The 22,062-nt window shown below is 39.2% G+C and overlaps 1 protein-coding gene across 3 annotated transcripts in view; it reads left to right on the top strand.

The window, feature by feature from the left end:
* The first annotated feature begins 6,318 nt into the window (after positions 1-6,318).
* si:dkey-28a3.2 (uncharacterized) overlaps positions 6,319-22,062 on the top strand; it is a 116,371-nt gene continuing 100,627 nt past the window's right edge. For 2 of the 3 annotated variants that reach the window (XM_028804026.2, XM_028804019.2), the window contains exon 1: positions 6,322-6,587. The gene's annotated coding sequence lies outside the window, so the exon portion shown is untranslated. Of the gene's footprint in view, positions 6,588-22,062 lie in introns of all 3 variants that reach the window. The other variant, XM_028804035.2, reaches the window with a different exon arrangement.

Here is a 22,062-nt window from a genome sequence, read left to right as displayed (position 1 = left end):
TTAAAGACGGCATCCTTTTGACGTTTTAACCTCGTGTTAAAGGATTGTTATTCTTGTGTATTTTAAACCTCCACTTCACAACTGTTTTAAGGATTATTTATTTAAAGATTTATTGAATGCTCTACTGCACTTTGGACACCTGTTTTGATTCTTTTAATAATCAGTTATATTATTTACCAGTGTTATTTATTAAAGGTAGACTACAGTATATATAATTTATCAGTGTTATTTGTTAGGAAAATTGATTTTTATGTTAATATATTTGGGGTGCAGAACGGATTAACTGGATTTCCATTATTTTCAATGGGGAAGTTTGTTCTAGATACGAGAAATTCGCTATACAAGCTCAGTTCTGGAACGAATTAAACTCGTATCTAGAGGTTCCACTGTATGTATATATATATATATATATATATATATATATATATATATATATATATATATACAGTATATATATATAATCCAACATCTTGCCTGAAGAAGGGGCCTGAGTTGCCTCGAAAGCTTGCATATTGTAATCTTTTTAGTTAGCCAATAAAAGGTGTCATTTTGCTTGGTTTTTCTCTACATTCATAATGGCTAACACGGAACAACACCCTAGTACTACTGTTAATTAGCAACAAAAACAGGTCACTAATTAAGAAAAGGGTTGGAATGAAAACCTGCAGCCACTGGGCCCACCAGGACTGGAGTTGGGGACCCCTCATCTAGGGTTTGCATTCTGGGTTTTCCCTGTGTTTCTGTGGGTTTCCTCTGGGTGTTTCTGTTTCCTCTTACAGTCCAAAGACATACAGGTTAGGTGCATTGGTGATAATAGACAGGCCCTAGTGTGTTTGGGGTTGTATGTGTGTGTGCATATATTTGCCCTGCGATGGACTGGCACCCTGTCCAGGATTTGTTCCTGCCTTGTGCCCTTTGCTGGCTGGGATAGGCTCCAGCAACCCCAACGACCCTGCTCAAGGCTAAGTGGATTAGAAAATGACTGAATGACTGTCCATATGATACGTAATTTCTTTTTATCTTTCCACTTTCTCATTCAAGCAATGCCAGCTAACTCAGATGATTAATACTTCTATGGAAACTATATTATAAATACTTTAAAGATACACAATAATGTCAATTTCACAGATGTAGATAAAATGTTCTGACTCAAAGCAAAAAGTGCACCCAGTGCTTCTGGGAGAGAACCCCAAATGAAACTATCTAAACAGTTCACTTAAATATGGTGTTTACTTACAGACCTAAATTACCCTTTGATCTTCAGACGGACTAGAAAGAAATGACCTGAATCTAGGGCTATTCCTGCAAAAATCATGCCAAATGACTTTTTGGGGCCCCATAGCCAGTGGGAAGCCCATAATTGACTCAGAGAGAACAGTGTTTCAGCCTTGTCATTTAGTGTAAAATGCAGAGAGAATAATAAAACACACATCTATGTTCCTATTAGAGTTCTTTTCTGAAGAACTGCAAATGTCTGCATTTTTATTTTATAAAGCAAATCACCATTACTGTAGTCAAACATGTGAAAAGGCCTTGATTTATTATAATGATGTCACTGATTAGTCTATCTCAAAATAATCTAGGATGAAACTATTTTAAAGGCAGTGAAATGCATGGGCAAAACAAAAGGACATAGATTTTGAGTAAAGTTGCTACTTTGTTCTAAATTATTTACAAATTAATTTTCTTAGTACGAGTTGTATAGTCTGTGGTGGGTTGGCACCCTGCCCGGGATTGGTTCCTGCCTTGTGCCCTGTGTTGGCTAGGATTGGCTCCAGCAGACCCCCGTGACCCTGTGTTCGGATTCAGCGGGTTGGAAAATGGATGGATGGATAGTATGAGTTGTATAGTCTGTGGTGGGTTGGCACCCTGCCCGGGATTGGTTCCTGCCTTGTGCCCTGTGTTGGCTGGGATTGGCTCCAGCAGACCCCCATGACCCTGTGTTCGGATTCAGCGGGTTGGAAAATGGATGGATGGATGGATCTAAAATTGGTAACATAGAATATAAGGACTCTCCTGTACTCATATAGTGGTTGTGATAGACCCCATAGGAGAACAGCCTTAGTTGCAGCCAAGCTGATTCGTTATAGTATTGATAATGCTGCTTTAAGTAAGACAAGGCTCATGGATAAAGGTTCTTTAACAGAAGAAGGGACCTGTGCTATGAGAGGTGCAGAATGCTGGACCGATTATCATATGAATATGACCAAGACACAAATGAAAACTGGCAAACATTGATGTAAGAAACAAGTTCCATCGCTCCCTAGCTGAGAAAATAGGAAAGATGGAGCCTTTCTTGAGCAACATCAACCAGAGGTGGGCTTACATCACCTCAGCTCTCCATGATTCAGCAGCTGAAACCATCGGTTATAAGAGCAAGAACCATATAGACTGGATTGATGATAACTTGGAGACTGTCCATGAAGAACATGCATAAAGCACACCAGGCAACCCCTCATCCAATACCATCAGGTTGCAATGGCAGAGTGTTCAACAATAAGTACTGAGGGCTATATGGACCATACAGAATGAATGGTGGACAAAAAAGGCACAAGAAATTCAATTACTTGCTGATAGAAATAACATTTTTATAATGCTGTCAGAGCTAATTATAATCCAATAAATCGCTGCATCACTCCCATGAAAACAGCAGATGGTCTAATAGTCTTGAAGGACCAGAATAGCATTCTGATGAGGTTGGCTGAACATTTTAATACCCTGCTTAATCAGGACTATGATGTAGACTTCACCATTCTGGGTGAACTGCCGGAATTTCCTCCTAATTACGATCTCAACCAATCTTCAACATTTTTGGAGGGCCTGTCAGCTGTTCATTCCCTTAAAAACAATACGTTTCCTGGTGTTGACAAAATACCTTCAGAGCTATTAAATCAAGGAAGATACCTCTATACAAGGGCTCTACACCAATATATCACCAAGGTCTGGGCTGAAGAGAACATCCCACAACAATGGGGGGATGATAACACTGTCACTATTTATTAGAAGAAGAAGGGTGACAGGGCCATATGTGGCAACGGTAGGAGTACCTTATGTGTCACCCAGCTTCTTCACAAAGAGACTGAGGACAGCAGTGTTGTGGCAGTGGACTTCAGCCTAGATGGTAACCTCTGCTATATTAGGAGGCTCTAATCAACTACCAAATTGCATAGAGTGAGGGTTGTTGAGCTGCAGTATGAGGATGACTGCACTCTTGTTTCTCACACACCACAAGACCTCCAGTCTGTCCCTGACGCAGCAGTGAGAGCAGACAGCAGGATGGGACGACTGTTAACACCACCAAAGCAAAAATAATCTATCAATGGAGTGCCAACATTCCCACAATACCGCCAGTTTTCATTATTGCTGATGAACATCTGTCAGCAGTTTAATTTTTCAGATATCTAGGAAGTATTCTCTCTGAAGACAACAGCATTGACAATGAGGTCCAGAACTGAATTCAGCAAGCAGCTGTTGTCTTGAAGAAACTTTGGCACCAGGTCTTTCAAAACAAGAATTTGCCTCTCCACACAAAGGTCTGTGTCCACCAAGCCATCTGTATTACCAGCTCCTCTACAGCTGTGAAACTTGGGTAATTTACAGCTGCCACATTAAGCCTCTGGAGCACTTTCATATATGATGCCCGCAGAACATCTTAGGAATTACCTGGCATGATCATGTACCTTGCTGTGAAATACTCAGAAAAACAAATTGCATAAGTACTGAGGCCATGATCACACAGTACCAACTGTGATGATTGGGATATGTGGTAAGGTGCCCCCAAATCAGCTTCCTCGCAGAGTGCTGTATCTACAGCTACATCGTGGACGATATTCTGCCTGGGGTGCAGAGGAAGCGCTATAAAGATCAGTTGAAGATCAGGTTAAGAAAGTGCAAAATCATGCCTGAGGACCAGAAGGATCTTACTACTGACCGCAACACCTGAAGGAAGATGTGCTTGGAAGTAGGGCTGCACGATAACAGAAAAAATGATTATCACGATTATTTTGCTCAAAATTTTTATCACGATTAATAATGACGATTATTCCTTTGGTAAATGACAGATGCTGCCCTAATCATATTAGCTGCGTTGTCCGTTGTGATGCACACAAGTCTTTCTTCCACCAAGCCCCAAGCGGACATCGCTTCTTTGAGGCCCACTGCAATAAACTCCGCTGTATGGTCTTGTGGGAAAAACGAAGTTTGCAAAAGCTTGCTTTTCATCTCAAACTCGCTGTCAATAAAATGAACTGTCAAGCTCAAATACGGTTCCACAGTTCTGCTTGACCATAAGTCGGTCGTGGCAGCAAAATATTCAAGGCTGAGCCTGAGAATTTCTCTTTTTATTTCTTTTCGGCATTTCGCATACAGCGAGGGCAGCGCAACATTGGAAAAATGGTTGCGTGAGGGAATGCTATATCTTTTATCAAGTGTTGCGATCATTTTTTTAAACCCCTCACTGCTCACGGTGGTTATTGGACACATATCCTTGGCTATATGGTACGCGATCGCCTCTGTTATTTCCCGGTGTCTTTGCGAGCTAGGCAGATATGGTATTGCGTTGAACAATGTCCCTGATATTGTTGTCTGTGTTGTGGATGGCTGGTAATTTTTTGTTGTTGCTGTTTGTGCCTTCAGTCGTTGAAATTCTTGATAGTGTACTTTGTGGTGGCTTTTAAGGTGGTTGATGAGGTTTGTTGTGTTACCTTGGGACGTTTGGACGGAACAGGAGCAAAGTTTGCACAAGACTCGTACCTGATCAACATCACATTCCTCGAAATCGAAATAGTTCCAGACAACTGAGTATGACCCCTTTTTAGGAACTAACGATCACACTTCTGCACCTTCCTCACGTTGCTCCGCCATCATATGTTTATTCTGACTGACTGTTATTGCTGTTATTGACTACTACTGCTTCAGAAAGCGCTTGCAATCTAGACGCAGTAACGTCATAGTGACGCAGTCCAATCCGTAAACTCAGCCCATAAAAAACAGTTTGGTATTTATACTGTAAAATCGCGACGATATTTATTAATTGATCGTGGGTCATAAATATCGTTATCATGAGAAAAAAAGATTAATCGTGCAGCCCTACTTGGAAGGTATACATATACTGGAGGAAGAAAAGGTAGCTAGGATACATCAGAGGACACTCAGTAGGAGCACACCCATGGTTGCAGCTACCATATAAACATGCCCAATCTGCAATCAGTCTTGTGGGTCCAGGATAGGACTATTCAGCCATCAAAGAACTCACAAACATGGGTGCCATCATCGGACTTGATGGACAATGAGTGTGTTTAGAATGGGATTAAAGAGTCAAACGTTTAAAAGATTAAGGAGACTCTTTAGTGGTTGGCTTTGGACTTCAAACCTTGAAGCTGTGGGTTCAAATCCCGCTACTTTCAAATGTATGACCATAAGCAAGTCACCAGACCTGCCTGTGCTCCAACTGGAAAACCTAAATAAATGTAACCAATTGTATCATTAATGTTTAAGTTGCCTTGGATAAAGGCGTCAGCCAAATAAATAAATGCAAATTTAAATAACATCTAAAAGTGCAGGTTTTCTGATGGTTGGCTGTTTACTCAGGTGCCCTTATTGCTGGCCAGTTAATAATCAATGTTATTTCATACAGTTCACATTGTGGTTTTTTTTCAGTCCATTTTCATATTTTGATTATTGATTAAAGGACAGTTTAGCAATGTAAATTTTGAACATTAAAATCGTCATATGGTTTATTTGTATACCAATACATGGCTGCAGAGAAAAACTAACCCTAGACAAAATGCTGGTGTAGCTCACAATACACTGGTGCATCACATGCCAATTCAGATTTTCTAATTAAAGTGACTTCGTGTACTGTATTTAGTATACAGAAAGAAAGTAAAACACCTGGTCAAACCCCAAACAAGCACATCAAGAGTGTGCAGATAATGCACACAGTGATCTATCAAGGGCTGTGGTTTCTTTTGTTAACCTGTGTGCACCTCCTACATAAAATATACACTTAATAATATTCCCATCTACATGTTGTCCATATATCAAGCCATTTCCGCTTCTCTGCTACAAATTATATTGAAGTGAAAGATATGCAAACTACTTAAGAATAAAGATAAATAACGAGCCCTCGGGAAGTCAGTTATGTGCACTGGAATTAACGGCCTTCAGCCCCTCCAAAACACTTCAGAACAGATCTTCACCCCGCCCCTCTTAGACAAATATACAAGAGTATTTACATGGCGGCCACTTTACTGCTAACGCCGTTTGTTTATGTGGTACGTGTGTACGCGTACGTGAGTGAGTGAGTTCTGCGCGTTCTCATCCGGGTCGGCCCTGCGTCTGCCACCTCCGCGCGCTCTCCCGCATTTCCACGACGTTTGGGGCGCGTGCAGCTTTAACTGTACGGCCGGGTGGATGTCCACGCGTTACGCACACCCAGCAGGCAGGTCTCACATCCTGGCACTTTCTCGTTGTCAAGGCAGCGCTAGAAAGGAAGGCTGGCTGGGGAAGTTGCTGCAGTGTCCTGACAGTAAAAAAAATGTCCACACGTTCCAAAGTGTCCTGCAAAGTTAGATTTAACTACCCAGGTAACGCATGTGCATGTTTTTGGCGGATTTGGGGCCGCTGTATACGCCAAGGCATACTTTCTCGACGCGGCGCCGTCTTTATTCGGGAAGCTTTGCCTGTCTGTGTGGACACAGAGAGGGAGAGGGAGAGGGAGGAGGAGGCTGTCCATTGTGGCGAGTGAGACACCGCACAGCGGAGCACCGTGGCCGTAGCTTTATCCCCACCGCTTTCGCTGGTCGTCTTCTCGTCTCGATAATCGAAATGTTTTTATGCATCGTTTGTGCATTTGGATTTTGACGTTATTTCACCAAATCGCAATCCCGTATAAAATGGCTAACGAGATAGTTCCTTTCTATGAGAAAGGGACATGGTCTTAAAGCGACAGCGGCGCATTTTCCTTCTCTTCCGATGGGTATTTCCTGTGTTTACAGGAACTAGAGGGTTTTGCAGTAATTCGTGTATTTAGTAACGCATCGTTGTAATTTTGATGTTGAGTAAGAGAATGGTTGATGAATAAAGGGACCAACAAAGATGTGGCCACGTGTTGGGCTGTTTTGTTGCACTTTCTGCAGTTAAACGTTCTTGTTATGTTTAACCATCGCGTGCTCACATGACTGATATTTCCACCTTAACGTTTTTACCTATAAAATTGTGAAGTTTCCTTGAGTAGAGGTTTAGTTCACTCATATTGGAACATACGAGGTGAAAAGTCGAAACTGCAGACATGTAAGGAAAAGGCAAAGTCTTAGCATCCGGATGAATTGCGCCGTAATCAAAAGGGGGCAGTGCTAGTTATGTTAGGCGGTGTTTATTTTTTGGAGAAAAAGGTCACCTGGGTCAGGTTTTAAAGTGTGCACATGTTTAGTCGCTTTGTATTTATCGCTGCTAATAATATTTTACATGCAACTTCCCCAACTATCAGGTTTTGGTAATTTTGTTGTTGATTGTATTTTCTAGCCCTAAAGAGTAGATTATGGGGATCCGTTGAAGAGTGCATCCCTTTCTCAAAAATTGAAACGAGGAAACTGGTGTCTACATATATGCTTCTATGGCTTCCTCTATACCGAATTTTGGAAATTGCTACCCGGGACTTTTTCATAGTGTGTAGACTACTTTTATAACTCCTGTAGATACACACCAGTCATTAAGACCTGTATGCCAGGTTGTATTACACACTATTTGATAGGATTTATTTCAGATTTGTATTTTTTTATGTATTATACCCAGCTGTCAAAAATCCAAGTTATTGATGTTACATTGTGTACAAATCTAAAGCAACAGTCAACACAGTTGTCACTTAAAATTGTGTCCTTTTGGCAGACCCCCTTGATTATGCAGAATTGATGTATTTGCTGTGGCAAAGTTTTGTAGGTACAGTATTCACATTTTTTTTGCTTGTGAACTCATTATTTTTAATTCTATAATATGAACGTGTTAACATGAAAGTCATTTTTTTAAAAGGGTAACTAACGTTTATGGCTAAAGAAAGCTGAAAATTTGAAGAGCTCTTAAATATATATTTTTTAGAATTGAATTGACTGTGGTGTTGTATGGCTAGCCTTTTTGGCATTATTTGCTTTTTTCAAAAATCAAAATTCAAGTTGCTGACAATGTACATTTTAATATTTTAATAGTGTCATTCAAAAAGTTAGTACTGTATTGGCTTTTAATATTTTGATGTCAGTGTTTTGGAGTTTTATATCAGGATTTAAAAATGTTATAATGAGCATAACCTTTCAAGTTTGATTAAAAAGCCACATGCTGAGCCAAGTTGCAAAAATATAATTTTTCAGTTTTGTTTTAGTTATTGGCATAGTAGCTGACTATATAGAATATTAGACAGTGGGTAAATATGCATACATTCCCGTCAAGAAAATGTATCCTTTTCTTTCAGCTATTAATCTTTCACCAAACCATGCAGCATTTTGTTGTCTTTGCTGTTATTTGCTGGACTGTTTGTTTAAAACTGGGTATGAACTGTAAATAAACACATTATGCAGCTGCAGTAGTGTTGACATTTTGATCTGTAGTGTGTGATTAAGATTTCTGCACCTTTTACTGTACAATGAAGGTAACATAATATAGTTCATTAGTGTGTGTGTGTGTATTTATATAGTCCTATATAGTTGTGTTGAACCATTTGCTGTTTAAATTGGCTTTAGCTCCCATAATGAAAATAGGATAAAAATAAGGTTTAGCAGAATGTCTAATTGGGTGGATTTATGGATAGAATTATGGTATTTGTTTATGGTTTTTATGTAGTATTTTGTATATTTTGTATTTCTGTTCTTTCTGGTTTATCATTTCTTATTCTAATTCAAAGCTTTGTGCCTCTTGTTTTTATCTTTATTTTTTATTCTGATATTTGTTTCTAGTATTGTACATTCCCTGCTGTTGAATGAATTTCTGTGAAGTGCTGCAAGTATGGGAAAGGTACTATATAAATAAAATGTTTTATAAAAATTATACTTAGAAAATCAAGCTTTGTTAGCATCTTTTTCTTTTCACCTCTACAGCATATTCAGTTGGTTTCAGAGAGTCAAATGTTTCATTTCATCTAACAAGTAGCCAGACTTCCTTATTTTATACCATTTATCCAAATTAAAGCTTTTTTGGCCAGATAATTTATTTTCTAAATATAAAAAAAAAATATTTGTCACTTGTCAGCAACACAGAAAAAATTAAAGTAGAGCTATGTAATACAGGTAACAGGAATCCCAGAGCACAATGTTGAAGTCGTAACATTTGATATTATGCTTTTAAAATTTGATATGAAACTTGAAATATGGTTGTCAGTTTTGTTTGTAATTTGATAAGATCTGAAATTTGGTATCATTATTTAGCAATTGAATATGGCATCTGCCAGTATAATGTGTATTACTGTTTCACTATACTTTTGAATTTTTTTCACTATCTTTAGCTGTGTTATGTTGAAACATTTTTATTTACTGGCTGGCTGTTTTTTAGAAAGCAATTCTAAACTTCAGGGGTTACTTTCTATTTATTTTTTGGAAATGTGTTTCTTGTACAGAAGCTTATTCCTGACTCTCAAAAACAAAACAAAAACAATAATTGCATTATTTCGCAAAATGTAGGCCTAGGAAATAATATCGATTTTCTGATTATTTTTCATTTAAGTGGTTCAATATTTATTCCTGAACTCTCAAGATCGATTTTGTGAATCTCTATCCTGTTCAAATACTATACAGTGGAACCTCGGTTCACAAACGTCTCGGTACATGTACAAATCGGTTTACGACCAAAAAGGTCTCCAGACTTTTGCCTCGGTTCACGACCACACACTCGGTATACGAACAAGCCAGTTTCTCTTTCGGTTTGTACATGTTCAGTCTCTCCCTGGGCATTTCCTTTGCAGCGAGCAAGAGAGAGAGTGAGACACACATACACACACAGGCAGCAGGAGAGAGAGAGCCATGCACACACACAGGCAGCGCGGGAGAGAGAGAGACGGAGGCACACACACAGGCAACACCAGAGAGAGAGCTGGATGCATAAGGTAGGAAGGCAGTTAAAAGAATGCACTGGGCTTGATTTTGTTTTCACTTCTGTTTACAGCGATCGCTTCGTAGCGTGCATTGTTGCAATGTTACTTTTCTTGGTGGTTTATTAAATTACGTATTTTTTCAAATGTTCATTGTTTTCCCTGTGCTTAAAACTCATTAAAAAAAAAAAGTGTTTTTAGCCAGCGGTTGGTAGTGCTATAGTGCGAACTATTGCAGTGCTAGTTTTCTCTGTTGTTCAAGGTTTTCTCAGTGTTATTCAATGTTTTTGCATTTAGTTTACTATTATGCTGTGCATTCTATGGTTTAATTAACTATATTTGTGCTTAAAAACTTAAATATATATATTTACATACAGTTCTGGAACGGATTAATTGTATTTACATACAATCCTATGGGGGAAATTGCTTCGGTTCACAACCAAATCCGTTTACGACCAGAGTTTTGGAACGAATTATGGTCGTGAACTGAGGTTCCACTGTATGTAGATTTTTGCTTGTCTTCGTTTTTAGCATCCGATCCAGTAGATGTCACTAAATGTGCCTGTTAAGACTTTCTACAGAAAAAAACACTTTACTACTTTGCATAAAATGGTGTGTCCTCCTCAACTGAAATCGGCCCCTTTGACACTTAAATCAGATGTGGTGGACTTACTACGGATTCAAATAATGTGTTGGTAAAGAACAAGTAGATGAAAGCAAAGCCATATGAAAGCTTTGCAAATTGTTGTAACACAACAAATTTGAGTAATCATTTATCCTGACATCACCCTTAAACAATTTCAGTCACCATGCAAATGAGTAGAGCCTTAGGTTCGGGATGCTATGTGATGCATATGTTTGCGGCTGCTGCTGCTACGCAAGCGGTGTACTAATTACACTTTAATACGTACTTTATGTAAATCTGAAGAATTCTGCCGGGTGGTAGTGCAGAATGCTGATGCGAAGGTACAAAAAAAAACAATGCAAATAGCAACACCTTTAAATGAGTTGTGTCATTACAATGAGGAATATTGTGATACTTGCATTGCTGATGCGAGAAATAAAGAAATGTACCATAAATAGTTTTGTATGTCAATATTTAAGTTTGATCATTTGTTTCTCCACATTGAAACATTCATTACACATCAAAACATGCACATTGATCTTATTGGAGCTTCAATGTTGCTTGCTGTCACACTGCATTATCTTGTAATGGCTGAATCCCCACATCTTTTTTCAGACATCTCCCTCTTTGCACAGATGCATTTGTCTTGAATTTGCTTCTGTTTCATCTTGGATGTTTCCACATCTACTTTCAACTATGGAGATGTTAATAGTAAACAACAATGCTGACATCACGTACCAAAACTTGAACACGCATGCCTCACAGATTTTTGCTGGAACTGCAAATTTTTTCGGTTGACATGCTCTGAAGATGCAGCACTGAGAATGCGTAGCAGCCATGATACACGCGTGTAAGCGCTCTCAGCGTCAAGTGTAAACCAATCCTAAATCTACACTGGAGGTGGTGTTTAACTCCAAGCTTCCATTTAATTTGCCTTGTGCCCAAAAAAAATAAATCTATAGCCGATTGTATCTGTAAAGATAAGGGACCCCACACCTAATGATGGCTTTCGACAAATGATACAGGATTTGGAACTGCGATATGCTATACCAACCAGAAAGAAAATGAGTGAAGCTATTGTATCTAGGCTTAAGGTACAATAAGTTCTTAAGCAAAGCATCGCCACATCTGTTGGGTCAGCAGAGAGAATAGCCCAAACTTGTAACAGCTGGACATCCAGGGCAACAGATTCCTACATGACAATCAGTTATCACTACATTAAAAACAACTGGGAACCTGTGGTGGATGTGTTGCGGATCAGGGTGCTGGATGCCAGTTACACCAGGAGCAACCTTGCTGCAAGTGGATAATTTTGATTAAATTTTGTTTACTTAGTGTCCCTTGTTTGCAATATATGTGTTTTCTTCATCTCTCCCTCCATGTGATACCCGATGTCAGCTATGACTTTTGTTCACTTCTTGTCACTTGATTGCACATGTGTACATTCCTAATCTATCCCTCATTAGCTGTTATGGGATGTGCAGACCATACATGTGCACGATGATACCAACTGCTAGGGCTGGGCAGTATGACCAAAATTCTTTATCATGGCATTTTTCAAAAATTATACCAGTTTCACGGTATTCAGCGGTATTTTTTTCCTCATGAATGAGTGGATGTTAACCACATGTTCCACTGCAATTACTGCAGTAGACTGGCTAAGAATAACCTGTTCCACTGTCATGAGAATTGTACAAAAAAACATTTTAATGTGCACACAAGTATTAACACAGATTTGCATGGCCCCATAAAGTGATAGTTTTCAATGGGGTGGCACTAATGAAGAGAAGGAATCACATTGCATTACAGTTGCAGTCAAAATATAGAACCATTTTATTGAACAAATTTTGCAAACAACTTAAAAATATAATTTTGACAACATATTTTTAACCATCGAAAGAGGCATTTAGACTTAGTAAAATATTCAGAGGTGCTTGTCAAAAGTTGTATTGCACTGAACATGTCTTAGAAATAAAGAGTAAATATTTTTTGTAAACCAACTACACTTTCTGTTAATGTTAACAATCTCTGTCCACTGACACGTTAGCTATATGGATTGTAATGGTGTTGGTTATCTCGATCCACTGCTTGCTTTTTTTGTCGTAGGCAGTCCTCTAGCAAATGCGTCTACAGGTGACGTCTAACTCGAGTGTCCTCTAGCTTTTTCAGTTTTACTTGAGGACGTGGAGGGTGCCAATCTTATTTCCATACGTTCATGGTACTCCAAAGCATGTTTGCGGCTAAGGTGGTGCAGCAAATTGTTCGTGTTACCGTCTCCAGTGACAACTTTAGCTCAACAGCATTTGCAGTAAATAGTTGTTTGGTCCACATCTGACCTTTTAAAACCAAAATCTCCAGACAACAGACAATTTTCACCGCTCATTACCTCCACTAACGCATGTACTCTGTTGCATGCGTGTTTAGTAGTGTAGCAGTGAAAAAAGTCACCCCCTTAAACATTGTCCTGCTGCGACACGTTCCGAATGTTGTTTAGTCTATTTAAACTGGTATTGCGGTATAAGAATAATACATATAACAAAGATAAAAGGTTTTCGGTATGATGCATTTTTTTGAGTGGTAGGAATAAGCTTCCATATTTTTGTGCTCATGCAACTGCAGAAATATCTTTAACTTTATATTTCTGGAGAAGTGTGCTTCATGATACGTACAGTGCATCCAGAAAGTAATCACAGCGCATCACTTTTTCAAAATTTTGTTATGTTACAGCCTTATTCCAAAATGGATTAAATTAATTTTTTTCCTCAGAATTCTACACACAACACCCCATAATGACAACTTGAAAAAAGTTTACTTGAGGTTTTTGCAAGTTTATTAAAAATAAAAAAATTGAGAAAGCACGTGTACATAAGTATTCACAGCCTTTGCCATGAAGCTCAAAATTGAGCTCAGGTGCATCCTGTTTCCCCTGATCATCCTTGAGATGTTTCCTCAGCTTATTTGGAGTCCACCTGTGGTAAATTCAGTTGATTGGACATGATTTGGAAAGGCACACACCTGTCTATATAAGGTCCCACAGTTGACCGTTCATGTCAGAGCACAAACCAAGCATGAATTCAAAGGAATTGTCTGTAGACCTCCGAGACAGTCTCGAGGCACAAATCTGGGGAAGGTTACAGAAAAATTTCTGCTGCTTTGAAGGTACCAATGAACACAGTGGCCTCCATCATCCGTAAGTGGAAGAAGTTCGAAACCACCAGGACTCTTCCTAGAGCTGGCCGGCCATCTAAACTGAGCGATCAGGGGAGAAGGGCCTTAGTCAGAGAGGTGACCAAGAACCCGATGGTCACTCTGTCAGAGCTCCAGAGGTCCTCTGTGGAGAGAGGAGAACCTTCCAGAAGGACAATCGTCTCTGCAGCAATCCACCAATCAGGCCTGTATGGTAGAGTGGCCAGACGGAAGTCACTCCTTAGTAAAAGCCCGCCTGGAGTTTGCCAAAAGGCACCTGAAGGACTCTCAGACCATGAGAAAGAAAATTCTCTGGTCTGATGAGACAAAGATTTAACTCTTTGGTGTGAATGCCAGGCATCACGTTTGGAGGAAACCAGGCATCGCTCATCACCAGGCCAATACCATCCCTACAGTGAAGCATGGTGGTGGCAGTATCATGCTGTGGGGATGGTTTTTCAGCGGCAGGAACTGGAAAACTAGTCAGGATAAAGGGAAAGATGACTGCAGCAATGTACAGAGACATCCTGGATGAAAACCTGCTCCAGAGTGCTCTTGACCTCAGACTGGGGCAACGGTTCATCTTTCAGCAGGACAACGACCCTAAGCACACAGCCAAGATATCAAAGGAGTGGTTTCAGGACAACTCTGTGAATGTCCTTGAGTGGCCCAGCCAGAGCCCAGACTTGAATCCGATTGAACATCTCTGGAGAGATCTTAAAATGGCTGTGCACCGACGCTTCCCATCCAACCTGATGGAGCTTGAGAGGTGCTGCAAAGAGGAATGGGTGAAACTGGCCAAGGATAGGTGTGCCAAGCTTGTGGCATCATATTCAAAAAGACTTGAGGCTATAATTGCTGCCAAAGGTGCATTAACAAAGTATTGAGCAAAGGCTGTGAATACTTATGTACATGTGATTTCTCAGTTTTTTTATTTTTAATAAATTTGCCAAAACCTCAAGTAAACTTTTTTCACGTTGTCATTATGGGGTGTTGTGTGTAGAGTTTCTGAGGAAAAAAATGAATTTAATTCATTTTGGAATAAGGCTGTAACATAACAAAATGTGGAAAAAGTGATGTGCTGTGAATGCTTTCTGGATGCACTGTATAACAACCAAAATGTGTATTATGTTAATATAAAGAAAGTTATGTTTTAATTTGAGGCTAGTTGGCACCCTGCCCAGGATTGGTTCCTGCCTTGTGCCCTGTGTTGGCTGGGATTGGCTCCAGCAGGCCCCCGTGACTCTGTGTTCGGATTCAGCGGGTTGGAAAATGGCTGGCTGACATTCCTGCTAACCGTCACTAATAACATGGAGTCAAACAGTATTAAAGGGTGACTTTCACAAATCTAAAAATGCATCATACTATGATAAAGTAAATAGAATATGCTGGTATGTGAAAAATCAAAACAAGATGAACCAAATGTTTCACTCCTTACATATACGGTAGTGGCCAATAGTTTTGGCAGTGATACAAATGTTGTGTTTCACAAACTTTGCATCTTCAGCATTTTCAGGTTTTTTTTACGTTTCTATGGTATACTGAAAAGCAATTACAGTGATCCCTCGCTATATCGCGCTTCGCCTTTCGCGGCTTCACTCTATCGCGGATTTTATATGTAAGCATATTTAAATATATATCGTGGATTTTTTGCTGGTTCGCGGATTTCTGAGGACAATGGGTCTTTTAATTTCTGGTACATGCTTCCTCAGTTGGTTTGCCCAGTTGATTTCATACAAGGGACGCTATTGGCAGATGGCTGAGAAGCTACCCAACTTACTTTCTCTCTCTCTCTCTCTCTCTCTTGTGCTGACGTAGGGGGGTGTGAGCAGGGGGGCTGTTCGAACACCTAGACGATAGGGACGCTCGTCTAAAAATGCTGAAAGATTATCTACACTGCTGAAAGATTATCTACACGTTGCTACCTTCTGTGTGCAGCTGCTTCCTGAAGCGACATGCTGCACAGTGCTTCGCATACTTAAAAGCTCAAAGGGCACGTATTGATTTTTGACTTTGTTTTTCTCTGTCTCTTTCTCTCTCCATGCTCCTGACTGGTGGGGGGGTTTGGGGTGTGAGCTGCCGCCTTCAGCAGCTTTGTACCGGCGGTGCTTCGCATACTTAAAACAGCCCTATTGATTTGTTTGCTTTTCTCTCTCTGACGCGCACTCCGTTGAAGAGGAAGATATGTTTGCATTCTTTTAATTGTGAGACAGAACTGTCATCTCTGTCTTGTCATGGAGCACAGTTTAAACTTTTGAAAAAGAGACAAATGTTTGTTTGCAGTGTTTGAATAACGTTCCTGTCTCTCTACAACCTCCTGTGTTTCTGCGCAAATCTGTGACCCAAGCATGACAATATAAAAATAACCATATAAACATATGGTTTGTACTTCACGGATTTTCTTATTTCGCGGGTGGCTCTGGAACGCAACCCCCGCGATGGAGGAGGGATTACTGTATAAACATTTCATAAGTTTCAAAGTTGTTTTATTGGCAAATACATCAAATTTATGTAAAGATTCAATATTTACTGTCCTGACCCTTCTTCACAACTTATGGAATTCCTTCTGGCATGTTGGATATATGTTTCTGGGCCAAATCCTGACTGATGGTGATCCATTCTTGTCTTTTTAGTGCTTGGAGTTGATCACAATTTTTAGGCTTCTGCTTGCCCACCCATTTTTTTTAAGAATTGACCACATGTTCTCAGTGAGATTAAGATCTAGGGAGTTTCCTGGGCACGTGTCCAAACTTTGAATGTTATGATCTCTGAGCCACTTCATTACCACTTTTACCTTGTGACATAGTGCTCCATCATGCTGGAAAATACACAGATTGTCACCAAATTGCACCTGGATTGTTGGGAGAAGTTGGTCTTGGAGGACATTTTGATACTATTTTTTATTTATGGTAGTGTTCCTGGGCAGAATTGGAGTGGGCTGACTTCTTTGGATGAGAAGCAACCCCACACGTGGATTTCCTCAAGAAGCTTCACTATTGGCACGCCACAGGACTCATAGTAGCGTTAACCTTTTCCTTCTCTGGACAATCATTTTCCACATTTCCCAAACAGTCAGAAGAAGGATTAAAAAATAACTTTGCACCAGTCTTCTGCTGTCCAATCCATATTCTTCCTGGACAATTTAATTCTGTCACTGATGTTTTTCTTGAAAAGAAGTGGCTTCTTTGCTGCCCCTCTTGACACAAAAGTCTTTGCCTCACTGTGCGTGCAGATGCACTCGCACCCACCTGCTGCCAGTGCTGAGCAAGTTCTGCACTGGTGGTAACATGATTCAGTAGCCGACTCCTCAGGAGCAGATGGTCCTGGTGCTTGCTGGACACTTTTAGCTGATCATTTTGTGCCAGGGCCAAAATTAGTGAAAATAGGTTTTTGTGATAAAGTTAACTTTTTATGCTAATAAAGCTGTTTGCAATGAATTAATATGCATCTGATCACTCTGCATAATAATATAAAAACAATGTGAATTGCCATCACAAAAAGTGAAGCCGCAAATTTTGCAAAACATAACATATGTGTCGCTGTCAAAACTTTGTCCACTACTGTTACTTGGAGTCTTATTTCTGTCTGAGACTATGCCAGCATCTGGTATTTAGAACTATAAACTTGAAAATTCACTTGATTCACAACCTTTTAAGGAATCTTTAAAGTTGCTGGATGAAATTTAACAATATGTTTTTTTTGTAAAATTTGAACCCTAACCATTCAATGCAAGTTTTAATTAATCTTGTTTTCTTTGGTTTGTTTGAAATTATGCTCCTTAAATTATTAACCTGTCTTTAATTACCACATTTATTAATGAACACATTTTTTGTTGAGGTACTGCTTATTGTTATAATTATAGCCGTTACCCAGTCATGCTTGTTTTTCTTAACCCAAGTGTCCAGTTGATAGCTGCAAGGGGGTTATGGGCACAAAGTAGGGGACAAACCCTGAATGTGGCACCACTTCATTGCAGGGAATGCTAAAAACAGCAACATTCATTTTTATAGCTTGTTTTCATATAAATGATATAGCTGAAAGTGCTTTAAAGGATGAAGAAGTAAATGTTTATAAAAAATACAAAAATAAGATTAGGGCAGTACTATGTAACAAAGAAAAAAGTAAGGTCAGATGGACAGGAGGACAGAAAAAAAAACTCCAGAGGGCTGGAGAGAAAAAAAAACAACAAAATCTGCAGGGGTTCTGAGGCCACAAGACCGCCCAGCCCCCACTGGGCATCATAACCCCAGATAAGCAGGGATAAATTTTTAAGTAAGATTATTGAGAAACAGATATGAGTAATTTTCATACTGTACAATGCAGTACGATTTAATCTCTAGTTAGAAGAGGTAAGAGCTTAAAGAATCTTTGAAGTTGATAATTAGCTAAAAAAAGAAGTGGAAAGAAAAAGGCTGCTGTAAAATATGTACAAGAGAAAATACCTTGAGTGCCAAATGTAGAGCTTATAAAGTGCATGAGACCATTGGTTAAAAAGAATGTTGGGAAAGCTTAAATGCAAATAGAAATAACTATAGCGAAAAATGAATAAGAGTTTAATTCAATTATTTCAGTAGTAAAAGTATGATAAAGGCAAAGGTTAAGTGTATTAGGAACAGTAAGGTTGAACTAAAATAAACAGTGAAATAGTAAATGTTATAAATTTCCTTGTTTTTGGATGTTTTTCACAAATAAGTCAACCTCCCCGCAGCTATAGGAGCTAGCAAGGAGGCAGTTATTGATTCTGAAAATCATAGATAGGGAGAGCAATGTTCCTTAGATTAAAAAGGCTGAACTGAAACAAACAAACAAATAAAAAGAACCAGGTAACGTGTACCCTAGTTTACTTAATATTGAACCTGGTGAGAATACAGATTTTCCAGAATTTCTGGCAGATGAAATTTAATCAGTTTGTTTGCACTACTATGCATGGTACGAAAAGGGCATGTTTCAAATCGCTAACTGCACAAAAGAATGCAATCTCTGCCGAGTACATATGCTGCAGTGCTTTATGACAGTAGACATGTCAGTTGAGTTTGATTTAACTGTGTGATGTTGTGTATTTACCTTCCAGTAGCTACCATGCGAACACGTCTAATGTTGTAACTCCTATAGCTATTTGTTAATAATGTTCATTTTGGAATTGTGTGAAAGTTACTATGCCTCTGTATTCACAAAACGGCCGAACAGCTGTTGCTGTGTGAGGATGCCTCCACTTGTGTGCATCACTTTTGTGGTACAAATTAGGGGGTTTGATCGTTGATCTCGCTCATTTTTTATCAACAAAATTAATTTCCTATTATTGATTTTCTTCTTTAAACATTGTATTGCCAGGTCATTCTCATTAGAAACTTTTGAATATTACAATTTTGAACTTTCACACAAAGCTTTTTGTGCTATTCAGAGAGATATACTGTAACGTTGCTTGCTGGCAGAGCTTGACACTAATGATGGAGAATGATGCTGCATTAAGCTGGTACGAACAAACCAATAAAACAATTTTGCACCTTGCCGTAATAATTAGAAACTTAAAGTTAGGAGTGGGACTTGTCAGAGACCTTCTAATACAGTATTGCATTGATAGCTGGATGCTGATTTGATTTGTATTTTTTTTTTTTTTTGCTGAAAACAAGTGAATTAAATGTACAGTGTGTCTCCCAAAATTTCAAATATTTTTCTCCTGAGTAATATAACAACAAAGGAGACAAACATTTCCTTCTATGAAAAGTAAACTCCTTCACTAAATTGCACTTAACAAATTAATTTAACAGCATTTACTCTGTGCAGTCTTATATACAGTATAACACTGATGTTTTTTCCTGAAAAGAAAAAACTATCCTGTCAGAACTGCTTTAAATATACAATATGTTAATAGGTACATCCATAAATACAAAGTGAATAATGTTAAGAACACCAGCGCAGCATTTAAAAGTATAAATTAAATTTAAATTCAGTATTTTAAGGGAAAAAGAATTGTTACTACAAATGCTGTATATATAGTAACTTTTTAAAGAGAAAATGTGCTGCATAGCTTCTGTTGTAAACAAAGTGCACAAACAAAAATGAAATTCTAGCTCTGGCACTTGCTCTGTTTATGACTCTTGAGCACAACCCTTTGTTCCATGTTGGGCAGTGTAGCACATAATGCCCATGGAACACAGCTTTGAGTAGTTCTACCAGCATTGCTGATCTGACCTGTTTTTTGCTTTGTGCCCTCCCTCACCATAACCTGTCATCTATGGGGGAGGAGTGAAAGCTTTACATTCATCAAAAATTTAAATCGCCAGTCTTCGACAGATCTCAATGTTTTAGTGTCCCCTGTTACCAAAAACATTGATATCTTGATTATGGGTGTGTGTGTCTGTAACTGTGTCACAGTTTCTTGAGGATGGTCTAGAGCTAAAATGGCTGGATGGAAACATACCAAACTTGAAACTTAAGCCTGTTATGAGATGACGATGTGCTGATTAGTTTTTGATCCAAATCATGCAAGAGAAAGAGGCACTCTAGAGGAACCCTCAAATACAGTGATCCCTCGCTATATCGCGCTTCGCCTTTCGCGGCTTCACTCTATCGCAGATTTTATATGTAAGCATATTTAAATATATATCGCGGATTTTTTGCTGGTTCGCGGATTTCTGCGGACAATGGGTTTTTTAATTTCTGGTACATGCTTCCTCAGTTGGTTTGCCCAGTTGATTTCATACAAGGGACGCTATTGGCAGATGGCTGAGAAGCTACCCAGCTTACCTCTCTCTCTCTCTCTCTTGCGCTGACTTTTTCTGATCCTGACGTAAGGGGATTGAGCAGGGGGGCTGTTCGCACACCTAGACGATACGGATGCTCGTCTAAAAATGCTGAAAGATTATCTTCACGTTGGCTACCTTCTGTGCAGCTGCTTCGTGAAGTGACATGCTGCACGGTGCTTCGCATACTTAAAAGCTCGAAGGGCACGTATTGATTTTTTTATCTGTCTGTCTCTCTCTCTCTCTCTCTGCTCCTGACGGAGGGGGTGTGAGCTGCCGCCTTCAACAGCTTTGTGCCGCGGTGCTTCGCATACTTAAAAGCCAAACAGACCTATTGATTTGTTTGCTCCTTTGAAGAGGAAGATATGTTTGCATTCTTTTAATTGTGAGACTGAACTGTCATCTCTGTCTTGTCATGGAGCACAGTTTAAACTTTTGAAAAAGAGACAAATGTTTGTTTGCAGTGTTTGAATAACGTTCCTGTCTCTCTACAACCTCCTGTGTTTCTGCGCAAATATGTGACCCAAGCATGACAATATAAAAATAACCATATAAACATATGGTTTGTACTTCGCGGATTTTCTTATTTCGCGGGTGGCTCTGGAACGCAACCCCCGCGATGGAGGAGGGATTACTGTACTGTAACTCTGCAAATCGTCAATTGTTATCGTAATAATATATTCTATGATCAGAAAGATCAACATCAGTGCAGTAAATAATTACTAAAATGCTATAGAATAGTTTGGTTAACTTGGTTCCAAGGGCCTCCTGACGCTCACTCCCAAATTGTTCATTGTAGATTTCAAGCACTGCTCTGTAGGAGGAAAAAAAACATATTACTGGCATATGTACATTGGTTCCAAAAGATGGGTCATACTACAGAAAGCTCCATGTCCTTTGACAACATGCAGACAGAGACCCTTGTAAATAAAATGTGCAGTGGACTTTTTATGTTTAAAGTTGCGTACAGAGTTTGTTGGCTAACCTACTTTGCTTCAGGTTTTGCTTTGTCCCAGCTTAACTCAGTGTTGTGTCAAGTGAGATGTGCATGTATATTAGTGGCCTTTTCTCAGTAGTTTATTTTCCCTTGGAATATTGTGTATATTGTTGTGTTTATGTTGAGCTATATTACTATGTTTATGTTGAGCTCTCCATTGACATTTTAAAATCCAAAGTAAGTCCATGTTTTAGGTTCGAAATAAGAAAGCACTGCACAAACCTCTGGAAAAGCATTTTCAGACACATTCTCTTTCTCTCTGCGACACAGGCAGGACCGTTATGGTGCAGTAGACTAACACAGCATAAGTGCATTCCAGTAATAAAATCTAACAGTGTGCAACAGAATTTAAATTTTGTTATCATTGTACCATTAGACAACTACACATTTACTTTTGTTGGTGTGATGCTAATAACTTAACAGTGTAGTTTTGTTGGACAAA

This window comes from Erpetoichthys calabaricus, chromosome 1, assembly GCF_900747795.2.
Source record: "Erpetoichthys calabaricus chromosome 1, fErpCal1.3, whole genome shotgun sequence".
Classification (NCBI taxonomy): Eukaryota; Metazoa; Chordata; class Cladistia; order Polypteriformes; family Polypteridae; genus Erpetoichthys; species Erpetoichthys calabaricus.
The sequence above is the reverse complement of the archived record's forward strand: the minus strand, read 5'-3'. Positions and strand labels throughout refer to the sequence as shown.